The 22,223-nt window shown below is 45.4% G+C and overlaps 1 long non-coding RNA gene across 1 annotated transcript; it reads left to right on the forward strand.

Annotated features, from left to right (window-relative positions):
• The first annotated feature begins 336 nt into the window (after positions 1 to 336).
• Positions 337 to 22,027, forward strand: LOC149120395 (uncharacterized). Its single transcript, XR_016226363.1, has 4 exons — positions 337 to 475; positions 9,485 to 9,617; positions 13,750 to 13,961; positions 21,756 to 22,027. It is a non-coding gene; the product is annotated as an uncharacterized LOC149120395 (long non-coding RNA).
• Positions 22,028 to 22,223: the final 196 nt, after the last annotated feature.

The raw sequence follows: 22,223 nt of genomic DNA on the forward strand, positions 1-22,223 counted from the left end.
CTGGGACTGTGTTGTGGTGTGGGAAGCTGCCTTCCAGGATCTGGGCTGCTGGGGGTCCCTGGTGCATCTGTCAGCGAGGCCAGGCCCTCCTGGGGAGCTTCCACAACCACAGTGGGGGAAGGGGCACAGTTAGAGGGAGACAGAAGCCACAGAAGCTGACACTGTGCCCCAACCCCTGTAGCCTCTGTATCCCTGTCCCACCTGCCCTGGCCTGGCTGGCCCCTGCAAAACCTGGTTTCTCCCCAGGAATGTTTGTTCCCGTTCTCTGCTGGGGGAGTTTTTTCATGGCGGGGCCTCATCCTCGACGAAGCTGTGGGACTCAGAGCCAGGCTCTGTGTGGCCCGACGATCCTGCTGACCCCGGCCTCCTGCAGACCATGGGCCGCCATAGCCCTGGCTGCATTTCCAGCTTTTCAAGTGGGAAGAAACCACCCCGCGTCCCAGGACTTGCACTACTGTGGGCCATCCTCAGCAAGGTCAGTGAAGTGTCTACAGCCGCCTGGACCATTTCTGTGAAGAACGCTGGTCGAAGCCTTCGCTGAGGGGGTCCAGGGGTGTGGAGTTGGGGGTGAGAACCCTGCAGGGAGAGAGTTGGTCACTGGTGTCCAGGAGCCAGCTAAGGTAGCCATGGGCCTCCCTAACCTGTCCTCGCCCACAGTGTTTCACGGTTGGTTTGGCATTTGTGGCCTCAGATCACGGGCTCCTTCGCTGATAGGTATGTACCCTGCAGCCATGTGGGCCCCACCCTTAGGAACCTGCTGGGCGCTAGAGGCTGGGCGCTGCCAGAGGACAGGCGATGACCTCGGGAGCTGGTGGACACTGGGGGCAGCTGCTGAGCGTGGGTGCCCTGAAGTACGCTTAAAGGAAGAGGAGCCCAGGTCCCTCCTATTCCCTATGGAGTTTTGAATGCGGCTTCTGGAACACTGTCCCCTCTGGAGCTCCTGAGTTGTTTTACATGCAGCCAGTTGTAGCCTGGCTCTGAGCTCTGCAGTCACACATATGCAGCGCACACCACTCAGTCCAGAAGTGAACTCTGAATGGGCTGTGCACGGATGCATACTTCAGCCCACAGGCCCTTCCTGCACATGCTTCAACTGGCATGGGCTGGGGGGGGGTGTGTGGGACAGACCCCCTCAGTGAGCCTGAGCAGCAGGCGGGTCGCTGGCCCTAGTGGAGGGGTGCTGAGGAGGGGGCAGTGGGCTCGGGGGTCCGTGGTCTCCACTCGGAAATGCACCCAGAGAAGGGACCCAGCAAAGCGCAAAGCACACCAGCACCTGTCGTGGACACAGGTGACTGCAGATGTCCAAAAGGGCCCAGGTTAAGGGGCTGCCTCCCTCCGCAAGTCTCCTTCTGATGCTCACCTTGGAGAGGATGCAGGGCCATGCTGGTACCGGCACTGGAGAACCCTGGACCCTAAGTCTCCACCCACACCCCATGGCTGCTTTCATCCTGGTGAGTGTCGGAGACCCTGAAGGGCCAGGCCATGGTCCCAGGCAGAGGCCTGTCCTCAGTGCGCTGGCCCTGGCCTCTTGTTCCCTCTCTCTGGATGTGTTTGTGTCTTGCACTGGAGGAGAAGCAGCCATGCAGGTCCTGAGCAAGAGTCAGAGCTGGCCTGGTCAGGGAGTCTTCCTCCTGGCCCAGACCCACCTGGGACCAGGAACGTTCTCAGTACCAAGGGGTTCCACACGTTCCTACAAAAACCAATGTGAAACCCAGTCCTCGCAGCTGCCCCTTAGGGCCCCAGGACTCCACGTTCTGAAGGCGGGGAGGGGCAGAGCACATTGCTGCCCCTGGACTCTGCTCAGAGCCCCAGCGTCAGAGTTATGCCCACCCTGGTGGCTCCTGGGTGCGGTTACTGCTTCTGTTTTCCCTGTGGACCACAGCAGGCAGGCCACCCCCTTCCTGGAGTAAGATCACCTGTGTGGACCGTGACGGTGATGTTAGTGTGTGTGTATGTGTGTGTTCTGTGTGCATGTAGGTTCACATGTGTATGTGTACTGTGCAAGTGTGTGGTGTGCACATAGTTAATGGCTTCATCCTGGCCTGGCTCTTGTTGCTGTAGCCATTTGGGGAATGAACCAGCAGGTGGAAGATCTCTCTCTCTCTCTCTGCAAATCTGCATCTTAAATAAAAAAAAATCTTAAAACCCTAAAACCCCACCATTTTCAGCACTGGGGATGCCTTCAGAGCTCTAGGAGCTCAGGCACTTGATGTTTGGTGGAATCAGGGACAATGAGGTGGCAGAGCTGGGCCTACAGCCAACACTGGCACGGCCTTCGGGTGCCAGCTTGAGTCCCAGCCGTTCCCAGCTCCTGTCTTGGGTGCTTGTGAGCCGGGAGAGAGGCTGTGGAGTGGTGCAGGTACTTGGGATTCCTGGCTGCCGCAGGTCTGTCCACGTCTGGACCTCCCCCTTGCCCCTCGTCAGCACCAGTAATGCTGTGTCCTTGGTCCCTGGCATCTCTAGGGCCTCTCAGGTGATTCTGGGTCCTTAACATGGGGTCTGAAGCTGCTCTTACCGTTGGCTTCCACATGGCTGCTGTCTGTTGCTTTTGTGGCCACCATGGCTCAGCCATGGCCACATTCCCTGAAGAGTGGTTTAGGGGTGGGGCTTTTGCATCCTCTGACCCCTGCCTTCCCAGGTGTGTTCACGGGGCAGCCAGGACTAGAACAAGTGCCTATGATGATGCCACTCCACCCACCACAGCCAGCACTGATCCCTCACCTCACCTTCCCAACCTGTGTTCAGCTCAGTGGACAGGAGAGGGCAACAGTGTGGGCCTCTCTGGTCAGGTGGCCACTGACAGGAGGAGGTGTCAAGCCAGGCCTGCTTTGTGTCTAGCTCTAGTTTTCAGGGTGGCAGCTCCCACTGGTGGGCACCTGACCAGCCACCTCCTAGTGGTCTCCAGGGATTGCCTGTTGGGGGATGTGGGAAGGGAGTTCTGGCCCCCATGGTGGCATCTGCCACTCACCCTGTCACTTGCAGCTCTGTGGGAGATGGGTGAGGGTGCCCCTCTTCTGAGCAGGACCCAGAAGGGAGCTGTAGAGATAGAGGTGCAGGCTGAGTGGTGGAGTTAGGCATGGCTGGCAGGTTTATAAATGAAGACCTTGGGTCCTCATGGACCTATATTGAGACCAGGCTCTCCCCTAGGCCCTGCTTTCCAGTGGGAGTCTGCAGCTCAGCCTGCACATACCATGCTACCCTCCCCTGTCCCCCACCTGTCTTCCCCTCCCCTCTCCACCTGCCCCTTCCACAGGTGCTTCAGGTGCCTCAGGCGCACCAGCCCCAAAGGCCATTCTCTCAGGTTCCTCCAGCCCCCAGGGCGTCGTCTTCCTACAGTTTTCCATAGCACCTGCACTAATTTACATATTTAACAGCAGTGTGTAAGTGTTCCCCTTTTCCCACTTCCACCTTATCATTGTGACTCTGTCCTTTGGAGCTTAACCATTTTGAAAGGGTTAGCTCATATCATTGTGGTTTGGATGGCATTTCCATGATGGCTTGTGATGTTGAGCATTTTTTTCATAGAATTGTTGGCCATTTGTATTTTTTTTTTAATTTTTTTTGACAGAGTGGACAGTGAGAGAGAGAGAGAGAGGGAGAAAGGTCTTCCTTTGCCGTTGGTTCACCCTCAATGGCTGCTGTGGCCGGTGCACTGTGGTTGGCACACCAAGCTGATCCGATGCCAGGAGCCAAGTGCTTCTCCTGGTCTCCCATGCGGGTGCAGGGCCCAAGGACCTGGGCCATCCTCCACTGCACTCCCGGGCCAAAGCAGAGAGCTGGACTGGAAGAGGAGCAACTGCCACAGAATCTGGCACCCTGACCAGGACTAGAACCTGGTGTCTGGTGCCACAGGTGGAGGATTAGCCTAGTGAGCCGCGGCACCAGCGGCCATTTGTATTTCTCTGGAGAACTCTGTTCAGCTCCTTTGGCCATTTCATATCTGGATTCATTGTTTCATTTTATTTTATTTTTTAAGTTGCGGATGTATTCTGGACATTAATCCTTTTTCAGATAGGTAGGTAGCTCACAGATATTTTTGCTCATTCTGTTGGAGGACTCTTTATTGATGATTTCCTGCTGTCCATAAGCTGTTGACTTTGATATAATCCCATTTGATTAGTTTTGATTTTGTTGCTTTGCCCTGAAGGTCTTTTCTAAGAGTCAGTCTGTACTTAAGTGTCTTGTAGTACTTACTCTACATTTGTTTCCAAAAGCTTCATAGTCCCTGGTCTTACATTTAAGTCCTTGATCCACTTTGAGTTGATTTTCTTTTCTGTGAGTAATGGATCTAATTTCAATCTCGTACATAAATGCAGTTTTGCCAACACCAGTTTTTGAGGAGATTTTCCTTAGAGCAGTCAATGGTCTGAGACCTTTTATCAAAAATCAGATGTCTCTACATATTGGTATTGATTTTGGGACTTGCATTGTTTTTTTCCATTAGTCAATGTGTCACATTTTATGCCACTGCTGTGATGTTTTAATTAGTGTTGATTTGTAGTATGCTTTGAATCAGGTGTTGTGAGGCATCCAGGTACTTTTGTTTTGTTTTGTTTTTTGGTAAGGAACCCCCGAGCTGTTCTGGATCTTCTGTGATTTGTATGAATTTTAGGCTTTTTTTTTTGTTTTTTCCACAAAGAATGTTATTGATATTTTGATAACAATTTAATTGAATTTTTAGATTGCGTTAGGTAAGGTCGACATTTTTTTTGACAGGCAGAGTGGACAGTGAGAGAGAGAGAGACAGAGAGAGAAAGGTCTTCCTTTTACCGTTGGTTCAACCCCCAATGGCCGCTGCGGCCGGCATGCTGTGACCGGTGCACCACGCTGATCCGAAGCCAGGAGCCAGGTGCTTTTTCTGGTCTCCATGCGGGTGCAGGGCCCAAGGACTTGGGCCATCCTCCACTGCACTCCTGGGCCACAGCAGAGAGCTGGACAGGAAGAGGAGCTACCGCCACAGAATCTGGCACTCCGACTGGGACTAGAACCCGGTGTGCCAGCTCCGCAGGCGGAGGATTAGCCTATTGAGCTGTGGCGCCGGCCAAGGTAGACATTTTAATGATACTCATTCTTCGAATCCATCAAAAGAAATATCATTTCATTATTTCTGTTCTTGGTGATTTCTTTTATCAAGATATGGTAATTTTGATTATAGAGCTTTAAAACATCTTTAATGTATTAAACACTGCTGTTTCTACAGTATGTTTATTTGTAACCTGTAGCTTCACTTAATTGTTTCACCAGTCCTAGCAGTGTTTTGGGTTTATTGTGTTAGTATTTCTGTTACAATATCATGTCACCAACAAGCCCTTAGAATTTGATGTTCAATTTTCACACCTATTTACTGATTCTTTCTTTCTTCTCCCTCATTGTTTTTGTGAAAATTTACAGTACTACATTAAGAAAGAGTGGTAAAAAGGGACATCCTTGTGTTGTTACATGTTTGACAAAAATGCTTTCAAATTTTCCCCATCCAGCATGACATTGGCTGTTGGCATGTCATACATAGCCGTTATGATTTCGATATGTATTCGCTCTGTATCTATTTTGTGTAGTTTTTTAATCCTTTTTTATTCTATTGATATCTCTGTATCTAATTAGATGATAATGTGGTTTTTCAAAAGATTTATTTCATTTGTTTGCAAGAATGATATAGATTGATAGAGGTAGAGCAAGAGCAAATGAAAGGGAGGGAGGAAAAGAGGGAGAGGGGTCTTCTATTTGCTAGTTTATTCCCTAAATGACCTCGATGGCCAGATTGAGCCAGTATGAAGTCAGGATCCAGAACCTTCTTCCAAGTCTCCCATGTGGCTGAAAGGGCCCAACTAATTGGGACATCCTCTGCCACTTTCCCAGGCACATTAGAAGGGAGCTAGATTGGAAGAGGAGCAGCCTGGATGCGAAATGGCATACATATGAATGGAGGCATTGTGTGTTGTGGCCTTAACCCACTGCAATACAGTGCTGGCCCTGACAATCTGTTTTTTTTGTTTTGTTTTGTTTTGTTTTGTTTTGTTTTGTTTTACAGGCAGAGTGGACAGTGAGAGAGAGAGAGAGAGAGAAAGGTCTTCCTTTTGCTGTTGGTTCACCCTCCAGTGACCGCCACGGCCGGCGTGCTGTGGCCGGCGCACCCACTGATCCGATGGCAGGAGCCAAGTGCTTCTCCTGGTCTCCCAGGGGGTGCAGGGCCCAAGTACTTGGGCCATCCTCCACTGCACTCCTGGGCCATAGCAGAGAGCTGGCCTGGAAGAGGGGCAACTGAGACAGAATCCGGCGCCCCGACCAGGACTAGAACCCGATGTGCCAGTGCCACAGGTGGAGGATTAGCCTAGTGAGCCGCGGTGCTGGCTGACAATGTGGTTTTGTTCTTCAATTATTTTGATATAATTTATCATGTGTATTAATTTGAAAATGTGGAACATCATGGCATTTTTGGGATGAATTCCAATTGAAGGTTATACATGAGCTTTTGCGTGTGATTTTGGTTTTGTTTGGCTAGAATTTTGTTGAGAATGTTTACATCTTTTTCATTTAGGATCTAGGTCAGCAGTTTTGTTTACATTCAGTGTTTAGCTATCTTTTGTGGTCAGAGTAATTCTGGCCTCACAAAAAGTGTTTGTTAGAGTTGAATCCTATTCCATCCAGCTCAATCTTTTGAAATAGCTGGGAAAGTATTGGAGTTGCTTTTTAAATCTTCAAGCTCCTTGGTTACCTTTACTCAAAGGTATTTAAATTTTAGTAGCTATTGTGAATGGAATGGATTTTTGAAGTAGACTCTCAGCCATGACATTGTGTGTATACAAATTCTGTTGATTTTTGTGTGTTGATTTTATATCCTGCCACTTTTCCAAACTCTGAGTTCTAATAATCTCGTAGTGGAGTTTCTTGGTTCCCCCATTTAAAAAATCATGTCATTCTGAAGGAGGGATACTTTGACTTCCTCCTTCCCAATTTGTGTCCATTTGATTTCTTTTTCTTGCCTAATGACTCTGTCTAAAACTTCCAGAACTATCTTGAATAGCAATAATGAGGGTGCATCCTTGTCTGATTCCAGATCGTAGTTGGGAATGCTTGCAACTTTTCCCCATTCATAAGATGCTATCAGTCGGTTTGACATAAATTGCCTTGATTGTGTTGAGGAATGTTCTTCTACAGTCAGTTTGCCTAAGGTTTTCTTTCTGAAAGGATGTTGCATTTTTCCAGCTGTTTTCATCTATTTGAAATAATCATATGTTTTTAATATTTATTTAAATGAAAGGCAGACTTATTGAGTGACCAATTCATTGGCAAACAGTACATTGTAGTAATTCCCGATGTTTTTTTTATTTATTGGGTTTCTGTTATTACAGTTTGTTTTTTGTTTATGATTTTACTCATTGGGGTCTTATTCCTGTTTTTTTGTTTGTTTGTTTGTTTTGGAGATTTTCAGCAAGTTTGTAAAAAAATTTTTTTTAATCAGATTTTCATTTCAGTGATCTTTTGTAATGTTTTTGCTTCAACTTTGTTTATTTCTTCTCAAATTTCCATGATTTCTGTCATCCTACTAATTTGGAGTTTGATATGTTGGTTTTCCAGGTTTTGTGATGCATTGAAAAGCTCATTTATTTGATGCCTTTCCAATATCTTGTGGTAGGCACAAGTTGTTATAAAGTGTCCTCTTAACATTGTATTTGCTGTGTCCCATACGTTTTGCTGTGTTGTGTTGTTGTTATCTTCAATCATTTCCAGAAATTTCTTGATTTCCATTTTGATTTCTCCTACGACCCACCATTCATTCAGGAGCATGTCGTTCGGTCTCCATGTGTTTGCATATGTTCTGGAGTTTCTTGAGTTGATTTCCCATTTCCTTGCATTTTGGTCATAGAAGATGGGTGAAATGATTTCAGTTACTGAGTTTACTAAGCTTGTTTTATGGCCTATCATATGTTGTGTCCTAGAGAAAGTTCCAGGGACTGATGAGAAGAATGTGTATTCTGCAAGTGTGGGATGAAAAGTTCTGAGTTAGGACTTCCAGCAAGGCAGTCTGTTCCCAGGGACACAGTGATGAGCGACTGAGTCACCTACAATTGTGACATAAGGGGGGGGGGGCGAGGAAATGACCAAGTGAAGACAGTGCAGGTGTTCTCATAAGATATGTTTTGTATTTAAGAGATCCAAATTCCATGCATTTCATAAATGCAATTTAGGTACACAGTGATTGTCCCCACCCTACCTCTCTGTCCGGAGCGCAACACATCATACACTTGGTTGTCTGACTCCTGGCAGCAGCCCCGGGACAGACAAGGGCAAGGATGCTGGGCGTGTATCTGCCGTTCAGTACCCTGACCACGGGCAGTTTGGCAAAGCGCTGCACCATGCAGGAGTGTCTGGGTGTCAGCCTGGAGGTCTAGAGAGCTCCACACTGCCCTGAGCTTCTGATGGGCTGGTTTGGGAGCAATGATGCCCTTGGAGGGCATTTGGTCATGGTGAGCACAGGGTGGGCATGTCAGGCTGGGGCTCAGGTCGCTGCCCCTGGTTAATCAAGGCAGTGCGGCCTTTTTACTGACGCTGTGTATTCTGGGAGGAAGGGGCGGGTGTTAGTTGGATGGCGCTTGCGCAGTAGGCCTGGGGAAGAAGTAGATGTCTGTGGGAGTGGCGTCGTGGTAGGCTGGCGGTGTTATTGGCGGCAGTGGCATGGGAGGCTTGGAGAGTGCGGGAAGGATTTGCTGCTTTTGAGCTTATGGACAGTGAAATGCTCAGGGCCTGCCTCAAAGGATGCGGGATTTGGGGCTTCCCAGCGGTGTTCTCCCCCAAATCCACAGGTTTGGAGGCAGTGGGGGTGGGTGGGAGCTCAACTGTGAGGAAGCCGAGACGCTGGTGTCAGCCTCCCTTTACCCCACGGAGCACACGGATGTGAACCTGTACCCATAGTGGACTAGTGTTCTCTAGTAATTTGATGATACTCAGTTTTAGATTTTGTTCCTTGAAGTGTTTTTAGTTGCTTTTTGTATAAGGTGTAAGGTATCGGGCTTCTTTCAGAGTTCTGCATGTGGAGGTCCAGTTTTCTCAGCACCATTTTTTGAAGAAACTGTCCTTTGCACCTGGGATTGATCTTTAGCTCAGATCAGAGCTAGTTGTAGACAGAGTAGTTGTAGATGTGTGCGTTATTTCAGGTGTTTCTTTTCTGTTCCATTTTTCCATATGTCTTTTTTTTTTTTGCCTATACCAAGCTGTTTTGATCGTAACTGCCCTGTTCTGTGTCTTACAATCTGTTATTGTGACACTTTGAGTTTTGTCAATGTTGTATAAGGTTGCTTTCAGTATTCAGATGTTCTATGTTTTCATATGAATTTTAGCATTGTTTTCTTTCCATCTGGGCAAAATGTTATTTGTCCTTTGGTTGGGATCCCATTGTGTCTCTAAATTGCTTATGGTAGAATGGCAGATTTTTCCATTTTTGTGTGTCTTCTTCCATTTCTTTAATGTTTATTAATTTTTATTGTAGACATTTTCATGGATATGAAACTGGACACCGAGTTGACGCTGAAGTTCAGCTTCTGGGTAATCTTCCATTTCTGGATCCTGCTCATCTTCCTTGTAAAACCCGGCTGGGCCTTCGCCCTGGACAGGAGCAACTGGTTAGTAGACGTGGCTGCGTCCTGTAGATGGCAGCCTTTGGGCCAAGGGGGAGAGAAGGGAAGGGAAGGGACCTCTGTTCCCTGGAGTTGGACTGGCAAGGCTGAGAGCAAGGTGGACTTCCAAGCCTTGGGAAGGAGGGTCAAGTGGGGAAGCCCTATAGAGATGTGGAGACAGAAATGTGGGGGCCTAGCATTCCTAGAATAGAGTGTTGGCCACAGAGACAGAGGTGAATAAGATGTTGGTGAATGTATTCCCTCGGGCGCTGCAGAGAATTAGGGGCCAAAGAACATGCTAAGAAGGGAAGACTGGGTCTCCAGGCAGTGGGAGGGAGACCTGGGAGGAAAACTGCATGTGTTGACTCATAGTACAAAAGGTAAGAAGTCTGCTTTGGGGAGACGTGGTAGTAGTTGTTATGTTTTAGATTTTCAGGCTAAGGACGATGGGATTGCAAGTACTTCATGCAGTGGGAGTGGAGGGTTAGATGCCATGGGAAGAACCTGGTTCATGCAAGGTTTGGGGAGCTGAAAACAGGTTATTTCTGTATGTCACCATCCAGTGATAGGGAAAAGAGGATTGCATGGAGGAAGGCAGGTGACTTTGAGGAGAGTTGTAATAGGGAGGAGCTGGTAGATCTACTTGTAAGAACTAGTAGAGCATCAGAGTGTTAGATCCGGGACAGGGCCTGGGGAGAAACCTTAGTTAAAGTGAGGGAAAGGATATCAGGAGGTAGTCAGAGGGACCTTTCAGAAGGTACTGGGGAATGGGTGCTGAGTTAATCAGGAAATTTGACCAAAGTGTCCCCACTACCAAGAGATGGAGAAGATCTTAGTTGAAATCAGATAAGTGTTGATAGGGGGCTTAGGTACATGGAGAACCTGACTTAGCCTGGGAATGAAGTTTGTGGCTTGTATTCAGTTTGTAGAAGTCAGAATTATAGCAGAGGACTTTCTCTTGGTAAACTTGCTTTTCTTGGGTTTCAAAGGAGTGTCTGTGATGTGCCCACATTTGTTCTAGTTACTTAAGGTAATGCAGAGAGCATCATGTGGGTCCTTGAAAAAGTTTGTGGAAAGAGGGATTTGTAAGGTTGTTTCACTCTGTGTGTGTGTGTGTGTGTATAGTATTATTCTTACCCATTCAACGATGATGTTAGAAGACTTCGTCAATTTCTTGTTTTTGCTGCCGTGAAGCATACTGCAATAAATATTGTGGTGGACGTATCTCTCTGATACAATACGTTCATGTGTTTTGGGTTATAGCCAGTAGAGGGATTGCTCCATATCGTATGGCAAGTCTGTCTGGTTTTTTAAGAAATCTCCATACCGTTTTCCACAGCATCTGCACTGATTTACATTTTTACCACCAGTGGGTAAGTTTTTCCCTTTTCCCACATCTTCCTCCTCATTGTGACTCTCCGTCCTTTGGGTTTTAGCCAGTATGTACGTGTGAGCTGATATCTCATTGTGGTTTGGATTTGCATCTCCCTGATAGCTTGTGATGTTGCGCATTTTTCCTGTATTTCTTGGCCATCTGTATATCGATGGGGAACTGTCTGTTGAGCTCCTTTGGCTACTTCATAACTGGATTGGTTGGGTTTTTTATTGGTGTTTTTTTAAAGTTGCAGATGTATTCCTGATATTAACCCTTTTCATATAGGTTGCTGACAAGTATCCTTTGGTCATTCTTGTGAATGTCTCTTCACTCTATGATGATTTCCTTCGCTGTGCAAAACTTTTAATTTCATTTGATCCTATTTGTTTGGTTTTGCTTTAGCTGCCTGGGCTTTGAGGGTCTTGTCTAAGAGTCATCCCCTATTCCAGTGTCTTGGAGCTTTCTTTGTATTTCCTTCAAAAAGCTTCACAGTCCTGGGTCATAGATTTAGGTCTCTGATCCATTTTGAGTTGATTTTCATATTTTGTTGGAGTTATGAATGTAATTTCAATCTTCGACACAAATACATCCATTTTTGGCAACACCACTTGTTGAAGAACTCCAATGGATGGTCTGAGACCTTTTGTAAAAATATGGTATTGAAGATAATTTTGATTAATAGTGGAGCTCACCTTGTTCTCTTCCATTGGTCTGTGTGTCACTTTTTATGCAAGTGCTATGATATTTTGTTTAGTGTCATTTGTAGAATGCTTTGAATCAGGTGTTGTGAGGTATCCAGGCTAAGTTTGTTTCACTTTTTGCTCAGAAACACCTTATCTATTCTGCATCTTCTGTGATTTTGTTTGAATTATAGGTTTGTGGTATATAATTCTGTAAAAAACGTCATTGGTGTTTTGATGAAAATTTAATTGAATCTTTAGGTAGCATTAGGCAAGGTAGAGATTTTAATTATACTGATTCTTCAAATCCACCAAAAGAGACATCTTTCCACTTTTGTGTCCTTGGTGATTTCGTTCATCAGTGTATGGTGATTTTCATTTAGAGCTCTTTGACTTCTTTGGTTAAATTTTTTCCTAAACTTTTTATTTATGTGGTTATTGTCCTTGGGATACTTGTTGATTGCTCTGTCAGTGAGTTCATCATTAATGTATAAACACTGCTGCTTACACACTATGTTTATTCATAACCTGAAACTTCACTTAATTGTTTCACCAGTTCTAGCAGTGTTTTTGGTGGATTGTTTTAGTTTTTTTCTGGTACCATATCATGCCATCTGTAAGCTTTTAGAATTTCACTTTCTCTTTTATAATCTAGGTGCTGTTTATTTCTTTCTTCTTTCGTTCTCTTGTGAAAATTTACTGTACTGCATTCAGTAAGAATTTTAAAAGGGGATATCCTTGTGTTGTTACATGTTTGACCAAAATGCTTTCACTTTTTGCCCATCCAGCATGACATTGGCTGTTGAGCTGTGATACATAGCCTTTAAGATTTTGATGCCTATTCCTTTTATACCTACTTTGTGGAAGTTTTTTTTTTTTTATCATGAATGGGATTGGATCTTTCAGGTTATGTCTCTATCTAATGAGATAATAATGTGGGTTTTTTTAATAAAAACATTTATTTCATTTATTTCTAAGAATTCGAGAGAAAGCAGGCAATGTGTTTCACTTGGCTAATCCTCCACCTGTAATGCCGGCATCCCATATGGGCACCAGGTTCTATTCCCAGCTGCTCCTCTTCCAGTCCAGCTCTCTGCTGTGGCCCAGGAGGGCATTGAAGGATGGCCCAAGTGCTTGGGCACCTGCACCCGCATGGGAGAACAGGAGGTGGCAGCTGGCTCCTGGCTTTGGATTGGCATAGCACTGCCATAGTGGCCATTTGGGAGGTGAACCAACAGAAGGAAAACCTTTGTCTCTGTCTCTCCCTCTCACTGTCTAACTCTGCCTGTCAAAAAAAATCAATAAAATAAAAAAAGAATTAGAGAGAAACAGAACAAGTGCAGGTGAACGAGATTGAGAGAGTATGAGAGTGAGAGAGGTCTTCCATTTGCCAGTACACTCCTGGAATGACCGTGATGGCCAAACTGAGCCAATATGAAGTCAGGATCCAGGACCTTCTTCTGGGTCTCCTATGTGGCTTCAGGGGCCCAAGGAATTGGGACATCCTCCACCACTTCCCCAGGCACATTAGGAGGGAGCTGGATTGGAAGTTGGGCAGCCAGAACACACACTGGCACCGACATGGAAAGACAGCACTGCATGCCATGGCTTTAACGTGCTGTAACACAGCACCAGGCCTGCTTGTCTGACTCCGGGCAGCAGCCCTGGCCACCGACTAGGCCAAGGATGCTGGGCAGGTATCCTCCATTCAGTACCCTGACCACGGGTAGTTTGTCAGAGCGCTACACCAACGGGACTGTCTGGGTGTCAGCCCAGAGGTCTAGAGAGCTCCATACTGCCCTGAGATTCTGGTGGGCTAGATGGGAATCGATGATGTCCATGGAGCATTTCTGATTGTGATAAGCACAGGGCCACAGTGCCATTTAGAGCTAAGGCTGCTTCCCCTGATTCATCAAGGTAGCTTGGCCTCCTCCACTGACACTGTGTTTCCTGGGAGGAAGGGGGAGGTGTTAGTTGGCTGGCACTTGCGTATTTAAGCTAACAGGACAGAGATGCCCAGGGGCTGCCTCAAAGGAGACGGGATCCCGTGACTTCCAGCAGCGTTCTCCCCCGAAATCCACAGGTTCGGAGTCAGTGGGGGTGGGCAGCGGCTCAGCCATGAAGAAGCCGAGAAGCGATGTCTGCCTCCCCTCCTCCCTCCCAGAAGATCTGGATGTGAAACTAACCCAGAGTGGACGCTGAAGCTCAGCTGCCAAGTAATCTCCCATTCCCGGAGAGACTGCACAGCTTCCTGCTCAATGCCAGCTGGGCCTTCATCCTGGAGAGGAGCAACTGGTGAGTAGATGTGGCTGCCCCAGTAGTGCCATGTCTGGATGCACAAGGGGAAGGGAAGGGAAAGCCCGTTCCCTGGGGTTGGGCGGCCCAGGCTGACAGTGATGTGCCGTTACCCCGTGGCAAGGAGGGTCATGTGGGGCAGCCCCACAGGCATGGGGAGAAATGTAGGGGCCTGGTGGGCTTCAGTAGATTTGGAGAGCATGGAGACAGGGATGGATAGGATGTTGGGGAATGAGTTCCCCCGGGCTCTGTAGAGAATTAGGGGCCAAAGAACATGGTAATAGGGAAAGACTTGGGTATCCAGGAAATGGGAGGGAGACCTGGAGGAAAAGTGTGTGCTGTCGAGTCAGAGTACAAAACCCAAGAAGTCTGGTTTGGAGAGACGTGTTAATAAAAGTTTGGGTTTTAGATTTCGGGCCTAAGAATGACGGGATGGAGGTATTTAGTGTGGTGTGAGTGGAGGGTTAGATTTCATGGAAGAACCTGGGGCATGCAATGTGTTGGGAGCTGAAATCAGGTAATTTCTGTATATTGCCACTCTGTGATATAGACAGGGAAATGGAAGGAGTGTATGGAGGAGGTCCGGTGACTTTCAGTAGAGTTGTAATAGGGAGGAGCTTGTAGGTCTACTGGTAGGACTGGTGGAGTCTCCGAGTGTTAGACCTGGGACAGCATCTGGGCAAAAACCTTAGGAAATGTGAGGGTAAGAAAATGGTGATGGGTGTGGTGTGGTCTTTCTTAGGGACTGTGGTGTGGGTGCATGGTCAATCAGGAAACTTCGTAAAAGCTCTTGGGAATACCAGGAATGGGAGAGGATTATCTGGGAGAAAACTGGATTGGTGTGTTGTGCTTAGGAAGACAAGAACCTGATCAAGCCTGGAATGAAATTTGAGGCTTGAGGTCAGCTTATAGAAGTCTGAATTTGGGCAGAGGACTCTCTCTTGGTAAAGGTGTATTTCTTGTCTTTCAAAGATGTTTCTGTTATGTGCCAGCATTTATTCTAGTTATTTAATGTAATGCAGGGGCCAATGTGAGGTACTTTGAAAAGTTTTTGGAAAGAAGCAGTTGTGAGTTTGTTGTCTTTCAAGACATTTTGATAAACTGCGCACAGCTTTGTTGTGGTATATGTTTTCCATATCCTTCTAGGCAGCTCTGTGTGAAAGCTTCTGCTTTCATGGAGTGTTTGTTCTGATTGCTGTTTGGGGACTGGGGATGACTTAGTCCTGCAGGACTTTACCAGGTAGGAGTTCTTGAAATATCTTCCCCTTATGTTGGAATGTATACTTTGTAGTACTTCCTATTCCTCATGTGTTTTTTTATACCATCTCTGATGTTTCCATTTGCTTTTATGAGCCATTATACCTTGTCTTATTTCACACTGTTACATTTATTAGGAATGCAAATTCTTCCTTAGGTTTTTCTTTTCAATGCAGTGTTATTTTTGAGTAACACTTATGCAGAATTATATAGTTTTATACTCTCACTTTGTAGTTTATTTCTACAGAAAGATTTTCAAACTTACATTTTTATAAGTCATGTTTTCCTTGTACAGAATTTTGCGAACATGCACATTTTACATTTTTAATTTTACTGCAATTTGAGTGCTTACCTATTTTATGTAAATCTCCATCAAAGATTAATACATCCTAGTAGATGTATTTGTTTTTTAGGTTAACAAAATTCTTCAGTATGTTCTATAGAACAATTATGAATCAACATTCCCTTCTTTCTGCTCTCCTTCCAACGCTGTCTCCCCCAGTGTACCTCTTCCTTTCTTTCTCCATTTGTTCCTCCCTTCCTTACTTTCATCCATTTTGGACAGTTTCTATATTTGCATTTTAGTAAAAAAAGCTAAATTCTTTACCAAGTAAGAAGTTCAGATACTAAAAAATGGGGGTGGGGGCAATGTTTGGCATCCCCCTATGGGTGCTTGTTCAAGTCCCATTTAATCCACTTCTTTTTTTTTTTCAAGACGTATTCATTTATTTGAAAGACAGTGTTGTAGAGAGGCAGAGAGAGTGAGTGAGAGGTTTCAATCCACTGGTTAACTCCCTGGAAGGTCCAAATGGCCAGAGGTGCACTGATCCGAAGCCAGGAGCCAGGAGCTTCCTCGGGGTCTTCTAGTGCAGGTGTAGGGGCCCAAGGACTTGGGCCATCTTCCACTGCTTTCCCAGGCCATAGCAGAGAGCTGGATCAGAAGTCGACCAGCTGGGACTTGAAACCGGCACCCATATGGATGCCGGCACTGCAGGAGGCATCCTTACTCATGATGCCACAGCACCAGTTTATACTCCATTTCTGATCCAACTCCATGCTAATGCACCAAAGCAGGAGAGAGCAGCCCAAGTGCTTGTGACTTTGCACCCATGTGGGGGACCTGGAAATGTGAACCAGCAGATGGAAGATCTCTCCTTCTTTCTCACTCTCTGTATGTAACAATGTCTTTGTAAAAAACAAAATAGATCTTCTAAAAATAAGGAAAGATTAGAAACCCTCATTTATAGGGAATATAAGTAACAAGTATAATCAGTTGAATGGAAAAATGACCATTTTATTTATACACCCTAAATTTAAAGTAATCACAGATCATTAAAACTATACTAACGTAACATTCTTTTTTCTTTTTAAAATTTAAATTTTAAAATTTACTTTTACTTACTTAAAAGACAAAATTACTGAAAGAGGTGTAGAGATAGAGGGAGAAGTCTTCACTCTGCTGTTTCATTTCCCAAATTGCCACATGGCTAGAAATGAGCCAGTCGCAAGTTATGAACGAGGAGCCTCTTCTGGGTCTCCCACATGGGTGCAGGGGCCCCAGGACTGGGGCCATTTTCTACTGCTTTCCCAGTCCATAGCAGAGAGCTAGATCAGAAGAGGAGCAGTGGAGTCTAGATCCTGTGCCCATGTGGGATGCCCACCTTTCAAGCCTGGGCTTTAACACACTGCCACACAGCCCCTGCCCCTTCAGTTATTTTTAAAATGAATGAAAAGAGAACATATTTCATGCATTGTGTAGGTACAGTTCTAAGAATAAACCCAGGATTTCTGCTCTCCCCCTTTCCCCTCCTTCCTTTCCTCTTTTCATCTATTTTTCATGATATGATTATAATCCATGTAATATTCAGGGTAACCATAATATTCATAGGTAAAAGGTAGAAAGAATAAAGTTCCACCAGAGAAGTATGATGATCTTTTATTTTAGGACATTAAATTAAAAAAAATTAGTTTTCTTGAGATGTATTGTTACAGAGAGAGGGAGGCATAGAGTTAGAGGTCTTCCATAAATATGGGTTCATTCCACAGATGGCCACAATGTCTGGAGGTGGCCCAGTGCAAAGCCAGGAACCAAGAGTTTCTTCCATCTTTCCCCACTATGTTGCAGGGGCCCAAGCCTTTGGGCCATCTTCCATTGCTTTCTCAGGCCATCAGCAAGGAAGAGGATTGGAAGTGGAGCAGCTGGACTTAAACTGGTGCCCATATGGGATGCCGGCAACACAATGGATGCTTAACCCACTATGCCACAGTTCCGGCCCCAGTGTTCCGTTCTTAACCACTGGTTTGTCCAGGTTATCAAACAGTGTTTTCTAGGAGTATATTTGCAGCAATAGTGATACACATTGGCATTTTTTTTTTGGTTTTTGTGTTTTGAATTTTTCAAAAAGTTAACTTTCACATGTAAGGTAATACATGTGGTATTTTTCTTTTTCTGGCTGATTTCTCTAAGATGAAGTCCTCCAGTAGCTCCATTTTGATGCACTTGATAAAATTTCATTATTTTTAAGTCCTGAATAACATTTGATCGTCAATCTATACCATGTTTTCCTTAGTAATTCATCTGATGATGGAAATCTTGGTTTAATCCATGTTTATTCCTTGTGATTGCTGTGAACCGTATTGCAATCAACATGGTGGTGGTGGTATCTCTTTTTTTTTGGACAGGCAGAGTTAGACAATAAGAGAGAGACAGAGAGGAAGGTCTTCCTTTCTGTTGGTTTACCCTCCAAATGGCCACTACGGCTGGTGCGCTGCACCGATCCAAAGTGAGGAGCCAGGAGCTTCTTCCTGGTGTCCCATGAAGGTGCAGGGCCCAAGGACCTGGGCCATCCTCCACTGCCTTCCCAGGCCACAGCAGAGAGCTGGACTGGAAGAGGAGCAACCGGGACAGAATCTGGCACCCCAACTGGGACTAGAACCTGCGGTGCCGGTGCCGCAGGTGGAGGATTAACCAAGTGAGCCGTGGCACTGGCCAATCTCTCTTATTTTTTTGTAAGAGGAGAGAGTTTTATCAGTTCTGTTGTCATACTCTCATGCTCACCTTCTCTGCTCCAAGGAGACCAGTTGCAGAGCTCTAGCCCCAGTGAGTGTTGTATTCGTCCACACTGCCACAAGAACACACAAAGCATCAGTGCAGTTCACAGTGTGAGCCTGGATCCTGCAGCAGTGACTCTCACCAGAGAATCAGGGCAACCTGAGCATGTGGAGCAGCTCAGAATGACTGCTCAGGGACCCGGCCACACCCTGCACCCTTCCATGCAGCCACAGTGTTTTCACAATCCCAGCACACAAGGCTCCCGCAGTCAAAACCGCCCAGACCCCTGTCAGTTCTCTCAGCCAGACTCAGGCGTCTCATCTCAGCTGGTTGCTGGGTACATGGACAGAAGCTGAACAGCTGCTAAGTATGTCCAAAATGGTTCCCGCCATACCTCAGCTAGTTACAGGATACTGATGCAGGGTGGCTCAGGGAGATAGAAACATATGCCCCCCCTTTTTTCTTCTAGGTGGCAGGTACACTGTCTCCCACAGGGCTCCAAGCCAAACTCATTCCAGGCTGTTCCCTCAGCTTTATCGCCAGTGGCTTGGGCTACTTCAGTGATCTCAGCTCACTCTCCAAAGCTGGTGTTGATGCTCTTGGCCACTTGGTTACTGAGTTCTGTGTGTCCACACCCTCCACACAGATCCAGTGTCCTCTACTTTGCATGGAGTGTCCTCTGAAGTTTTTTCCCTTTCTTGAGATTGCAATCTCCACTTTTTTCCCCTCTTAAAACTATCTTCTAGACTAGAGCAATGAGCTCCCTCTCTATTCTGCCATCTTAAAATCTTTTATCTGGATTGCCTATTAGGTGCCCTATTAGTAACCACAGCTCAGTGAGCATATATGGTGTTTCTCCTTTTGGGACAGCCTACCTAAGTCGTTGGCTAGAGAATTTAATCTGTTTACATTCAAAATTATTACTGACTGATGAGAGCTAACCCTGTCATTTGGTGGATTGAATACTGATTATTCCTTCTGTATAATACTGAATACTGATTATACATCCTGAAGTTGGCAGTGTCATGTGCTTTCGTGATGCTTACTTCTAATGTATGGCCTCCTGCAGAATTCCCTGTAAGACTGGTCTGATTCTCAGTTTTTGCTTACCTGAAAAATACCAATTTTTGTCCTTCACTTTTAAAGGACAAAATTTGGCTGATATAATCTTGGTTGGTAGTTTTTTCCCTTATAATCTTGAATATATCGTCTCACTCTGTTCCTGCCTGTGGGATGTCTGCAGGGAGGTCTGAAGTTAATCTAATTGATTTTCCCTTATGTGTAACTGTTGCTGTTCTCTTACTGTTTTTAGCATTCTCTTCTTATCCTTTACTTTTGATAGTTTGACTACAAGATGCCTTGGGTAAGATCTTCTTTTGAATGAGTCAGCTTGGGATTCTTTGAGCTTCTTCTATCAGGATGTCCACGTCTCATGAAAGACCTGTGTAATTGCCAATAATTATTTCATTTAGTAGGTTCTCAAAGCTTTTTTCAATTTCTTCTCCTTTTGGGATCTCTTGCTTCTTCAGGACATATTTACATTGTATTGTTTCCTACATTGTAGAAAAACCATCCTGTACAAGTAATTGTGAAGTAAAATTATTGCAACTGTATATTAAAATGATGTAGTTAACTACCAGATATTTCTGTACATGTTCCAATATAGCAGGTTTGTATTGAGAGACGCCAATGGGTGGATTAAAGAGATACTTAGGAAGTGAAATTACCAAGATTTGGTAATGCCTCTCTCCCCTGTCTTTATTACAAAAGACTTGAACATAAATCGCCCTCCCTGAAAATTTAATTTGGAGTGGCCCATTCATATCTCCAGTCTGTTCCATTCATTTTCTTTGATGCCCTAAAGAATTCTCATTCAGTGACTTAGCATTATTTTTCAGTCATCCTTTTTACTTCTGTTAGTTTCTCAGCAGATTTTGTGATTTGTCATTACAATTCCTCTCATGCGATATGTCCATTCCATTGTCATTTTCATCTTCCACTTCCTCATTGACAAAACCCAACTTAAACAAAAGTCATAGTTCAGTCTCTGTGCCTGCTCTGAGCAGCTCAACGTGTCTACAGCCAACGCCACACAGTAAGTCCATTGCTTGATTACTTTGCATTGGGGAAGGCTTGTGCTCTGTGTAGACTGAAACATGGAAATGCTAAGTATTGTTGCTGATGAACATGAAACCTTCTCTACTCTTGGTTAAAATGTAAGCTGTCTGGGTGGCTGTTGTGCAGTCAGTTAAGCCACAGCTTGGAATGCCTTCATTTCACACAAGAGTGTCTGTGATCAAGTACCATGACCAACAAGTATTCTGCAATAAAACTGCTGTTCCACACCACTAGGACCTGCTATTTATGGTCCGGCCTAACTATCTCCCTTATACTGGCATTATTTTTACGTAGAAACCGAGATGGTAGGGTCAGAGGAAAACTCTACTACTTGAAGGATGGAAGAAAGCATCAGGATTTTCAATGAAGAGCTCCCCCTCCCTCTTGAGGGCAGCATTCAGTGATTCTTTGTATTGGAGTGATGACATTTTGAAGTTCATGACTCACATTGGATAGGATGCAGATCTTGAGTTTTCTGAAATAGGACCTTCTGCAGCCTCAGCAAAGAGTTCTTCAGTGGGGGAACTGGGGTCTTCATGTCATGTTTCCCCCTCTGAAACCCCAAGGAGGAAAGGGAAAGTTTGGCTGGTTGGCTTCTGGAGAAGACAAGTAGTTGTAGACAAGTAAGTAACCCTTGTGGGAAATAATCCTCACTGGTCCATTCAAGAGGTGATCTTGCACTCAGGATGTGCAGTGAAAGCAAGACATTATGATCAGTCATGCAAGATTAGGTGTCTGATGAACAGGCATACCCCAGCAGTTAAAGCAAGGATTTATATCTCAGCACACAGGTCCCTCCCCTGGTTTCTTATTGGCTCATTTCTGTGGGTCCTCCTGGACTCCCCTAAGTTACAAAGTTACCTTCCTCCTTTCTTCTGTGTGTTTTCATTTCCCCTTGTCAGTTGCTTACTCCACAACATCTTGTTTGCTTGGTGAATTTTGCTACATCTGCAAGTCAGTTAACAGTAATTGTCTGTTCTGGGTTGAAAATGTACCTCTATTTTTTGACACCCTATCCACAGGATGCTCTCCCTATGTTCAGTATTGTATCCCATCACACACTTGACCCCAATGTTTGGCAGTCCTTTCTGGACTGTACATGGTCTGTCCCATGAACAGTTACAGTAGGAGAAGGAATAGGTCACTGCATTTTTCCTTTGTGTACTTGGTAACTCTGCTGCTCTGTGGTTACTCATGTGAGGAAATATAAAGTGTGACAGTTATAGGGTCTAGGTTATGAGTCTTCATCTAACCAGAATCCTGCATTGGAGCGGGATCTCTGACATCCCACCCATCCCCAGTCTCAGTTCTTAGGAATTACACACATTGTGCTGATCCTGCCCTGTTTCTCTTCTGTTTCTGTGCAGGTAACAGCACTGTCCCTCGTGCCCTCATAGCTAGATTGCCAAGCAGCTGTTTGGAAGCAAGTCTTCCCACTACACCAGCCCTGCACATTGTGTGTCCTCCAGAGGCACCATAGATTGGAAATGAATCCTGGTGCCTGGCTAGCAAGACAGCAGTGGCCAGTGAGACATGACGAGATCTCAGAAGGAGAGTATATGTGTGAACTTATCCTCAGGCTCCTCTGTACCCTAGCTTTACTGCAAACACACAGGTAAAGTATAAATGGTGTCCACCTCAGAAATGAATCGCATTCTGAGGCTTTTTACTCATTCTCCTTCTAGTGCTTGGCTTACAGAGTGGGTATAGAATGATGGAGTTACATACATGTGTGTTACTTTCTGAGTGCATCCTTTAATTCTCCCTGCCTAGGGCATCATTGCTCTTCAAGGGCAGGGGAAAAACCACCTCAGATCATATATTTATATCTTCTC

The sequence above is a fragment of the Oryctolagus cuniculus genome, chromosome 19 (assembly GCF_051225735.1).
Source record: "Oryctolagus cuniculus isolate XC-2025 breed Fujian yellow rabbit chromosome 19, ASM5122573v1, whole genome shotgun sequence".
Classification (NCBI taxonomy): Eukaryota; Metazoa; Chordata; class Mammalia; order Lagomorpha; family Leporidae; genus Oryctolagus; species Oryctolagus cuniculus.